General features: G+C 46.3%; 1 pseudogene; it reads right to left on the bottom strand.

Annotated features, from left to right (window-relative positions):
* Positions 1 to 382: 382 nt before the first annotated feature.
* LOC147605324 (protein ANTAGONIST OF LIKE HETEROCHROMATIN PROTEIN 1-like) lies at positions 383 to 1539 on the bottom strand (annotated as a pseudogene).
* Positions 1540 to 4014: the final 2475 nt, after the last annotated feature.

Here is a 4014-nt window from a genome sequence, read left to right on the forward strand (position 1 = left end):
GGTCATGAAACACGTAGGGGGAGGGACTGCCGGCTGCTAAAAATGGCAGGTAGCCTTAGCACATGGGGCGATCGACCACCTCCGTCCAACTGAAAATAGGTCGATTGATTTCGGGAATATTCTCCTACAGGTCCGCCATCTTGAGCACATGTTTGCCAACCAATGCTTGGTTCAGGCAGGTCGGGCAGCCTGATCAAGGGCCGACCAGAGAGTTTCTGCTTGCGCCAACACATGCACGCCGCTCGGCCACTAGTAAAACACACAGCATGTTATGGAAGACCTTGCAATAATACAAGAAAGAAGGCACTTACTCGTATGTCACACCATGTTGCAACACTTGGAAATTTGAAAATGCAAGTCTTGTATACCTCGTTGGATCGCCTTACATAGTCATTGAACAATGCGATGCGCATTCGCAGACCCATGGCCCGTTGTGGCAGGTCATAGCCCTCCATCTAAGGGCCTCATCATCATTAGGGTGCGGATCTCGTTGATCAATAGGTTCGATCTCCCCTCTTAGTTAAACATAATCATGCAAGATATAACAAGCTACTACCACAGATGGTGCAAAAGGTAGTTCAACATTCAAATCTCTTAAAATACGCCAACGGTTCTTTAGGATTCCAAAAGCATTCTCCACTATCATCCTCCCCTTGGCAATTAGCTTGTCGAACTCATTCTTTTTAGCAAGGGCTTGTCTAGATTTTGACTTGAATGCTTTCATTAAAAAGCTAGTTGGCTTGTACGCTGAGTCTCCAACCAAATATGGCCTGACACGCAAGCCTCCAAGAAACACTAAGAGGTCTATCAAGAACTTCACAAGATTTAAGTTTCCTATACAGCCATGAACCTTTGAAGTTTGTGGAATCATGAATGGCCCCAGTTGCACTACATACAATATTCCAAAAAAAAATCTTTGCATCTACAATTCCTTGCAAAAGAAGACTCTGAAAGCACACATTGTGTGCCGGAAAGTACTCTGTTCTTGGTTTCCTTTGAAGTTTAAAGTGAACCATTAATAGCCCCACACAAATTTGGCAAGGTGGTAATGGCCTCGAATTCAAAAATGATGCTTGCTAGGCGTTCCTCTTGCATTTGGGATTGTGTATCATTCGTAAGCCCCTCCCAAGGTTCAATTAGCATTGCGGTGAACGAACTGTTTTTGTACAATTGAGTGCACACTACACTCTCATCCTCCCAATGAGGAAGGTTTTCAGTGTCCTAGTTTTCAATTTTCCCCTTGCCATTTGGGAATGCGAACATTAAAATAACTCATGGTGAGATATACTCAACACCACACTTGCATTACACGTTATGGTCCGGACATGTAGATAAAAAATCAACAACGAATGATCCTCCAATTGTTTTTTTAATGTATGTTTGTGCTGCACTTCGTGTAAATGTAAATGTATAAAAATTGCAAAATGTATTTATGCATTATGCATGCATTAGAATAGATACTGTATCAAAAAATGCAAAAATGTGGACAGAAGGCTGTTGTGTGGTTATGGCAATGGTGGTGCACGGACAACAATGCGGTTTTTTTTTCTGGCAACATACAAGGAGACAAACTAACTGTATTGAAAATGACGAGTTCCATTACAAACACAATGAGAAGATGGGCAAAAGAGGAGAAGATGGGCGAAATATTATCCTATATTTTAGGAAAAAACGAACTGTATTGAAAATGACAGCGAAATATTTAAAAAAAAAACGAACAGTATTGCAAATGAGAACTAACCTAGACGTGCTCTTGCAGTGCGCCTTTGCAGAAATCAACAACAGCACAACGCAACACGAAGGTGAGCGGAGAGGACCTGCCCGTTGAATAGTGCTCGACGTTGATTGGAGGCCGATAGAGAAGAATCTCGACTGGCTGGAGTAATTCGCCTTGAATCCTTCAACCAGCCGGCACATGGACGCTTTCTTTTTTTGGGCTGCCACGTAAGTATACACGCTTGTTGAAACGCAAGCTGGCCAGTTGGTTCCTACCGTGTGCTAAGTGCAAGGGTAATTGCTGTTGGCAGTTCTGGGATAGCTGATGGGTATCGTGGCACACAGGGGAAAAGCGGATGGCCGTCGAAAATGGCAAGGCAACTGCTGATGGCAATTCTCGACAGCTGATGGGTATCATGGCACAGGCACGTACCCATCATGGCACAGGCACTCTGCCTCTCACTTGCTCCTCAAAACCCTTCTTCACGATTCCATGATCCCCTCTCTCTCTCTCTCAGCATACTCAAATAGAGAGAAGAGGAGGATATTTAATACACTCAAAACAACAGGATTTTCAATGCACACGCACACGAGCAGAGAAGAATAAAGACCAAGCGTATCTATTCTGTACAAGCTAAAGGGCCACCCACCTACCTATGCAGAAGACGACAGGGAACGACAGGGAGAGCGCTCGGGACTAAGGAGGAGAGGGAAGCCGCCAAGCAAATGGCGAGGAGGAGAGAGAGGAGAAGGAGATGGAGGGGGTGATGGCGAGGATAAGGAAGGGGGTGAGCGTGGAGCAGATGGCGATGTGTATGTATTAATTTATGCACGTCAATGGCATAAATTGATACATTACAAATCTTTTGTGTGAATACGTGTCGGGCCTTCAATAGCCAGATGCAAATTACTTCTGCCTTGTGTGGTCGGTCCTCTAATAATGAGGAAATTAAAAGCAGCCACATGGTGTGACCCAACCTAAAAATGAAAATGGGAGTGTGGAAGGTGCTTCCAAAAAGAAAAGCTCCGTTGCACACATTTGAAACTATCACAAGCCAAATTCAAACTATAGAATTGACACAGGCCAAAAACTATACATATTTGAAACTATCACACGCCAAATTCAAACTATACAATTGACACAGGCCAAAAACTGAAAAGTAGAAATGCAACAGGCCTGCTCTTGGCAGCGAATAGAAACAAGATACAAAAGTATAGACAGCACTGAGCGCGGCTGCTAATGCAGTGAGAAAGTAGAGGTGTTGTAGACGTTATGGTACTGCTGCATTTCTGGCCAAAAGCAGGCGAAGGCATAGGGGTTGCGGTAGAGCGAGCCAGGCGGAGGCAGGGCGCAGGGAGTGGAGTCAAAGAAGGTACCGTTGCCCATGTAGAGGAGCATGCCGGAGACGTAAAAGAGGGGGACCAGAAGAAGCATCCCATGGCGCCTCAGCAGGACCGATAGCAGCAAGCACACGAAACGCTGAAAGAAGGTCTGCGGCGGCAAGGGAGGACCAAGAAGAGGAACCGCCGGCCGCCCTCCATTCCCCCTCCTCCTGCTGCTGCCATAGCTTGCTGCCCTAGAAGAAATTGCCGTACGCCCCGCGGAGGGGCCCCATCGAACTCCCGATGATAGACGTATCTCCGCTTGCATCACTGGCTCGTGATTCTTCATCACAATAGCAGACACAACAGATTGTCCATCACAGGAATCCAAACCGCTCGGCATTACGTCTCGGCTATGGCGATTTCAAGCTTGCTGCTGTTGCACAATGAGTTTTCGGCTGTGGAGATGAAAACGCTTGCTAGGTTCAAGTAGCTATGGCAGAAGACAGCTTCAAAAGAGCTGCCGACTATGGCAGAAGAAAGGTTGCCGAGATCCTGGCTACAGCGACCTTCTTAATCTGAAGGTGTAAAGCTTTGTAAGGTTCTGGCGATGGCAAAAGATGAAGAGCTAGCGGAGGGCCTGCAGATGAAGCCTTGTGCGACACCTTTGCGGTTTCGAGGATGAAGCTCTGGCTGTGGCAGAAAATTTGTGAAAGAAATGGTGAAGGAGAAACGGAATGACTGGATGCGGTTGGGAATCCTAGCTTTCGCGATAGAGAAGCTTGTAATGCAGCTATGAGACGGAGGAACTTGCTTAGGCGAGGCAGGGGCTATAGCGCTGAGAAGCTTGTCATGAGGTTAATCTTCTGTGAGCCATGGCTATGACGATGAAGGTGTTCTTATGCGGACGCAGACTATGGCGATGAAGAGGGGCTTGTGTTCTGCGTAACCCAAGCTATGTAGATGGAGAAACGC

Source organism: Cibotium barometz, chromosome 60 (genome assembly GCF_041138505.1).
Source record: "Cibotium barometz isolate CiBa-2024 chromosome 60, ASM4113850v1, whole genome shotgun sequence".
NCBI classification, from domain to species: domain Eukaryota; kingdom Viridiplantae; phylum Streptophyta; class Polypodiopsida; order Cyatheales; family Cibotiaceae; genus Cibotium; species Cibotium barometz.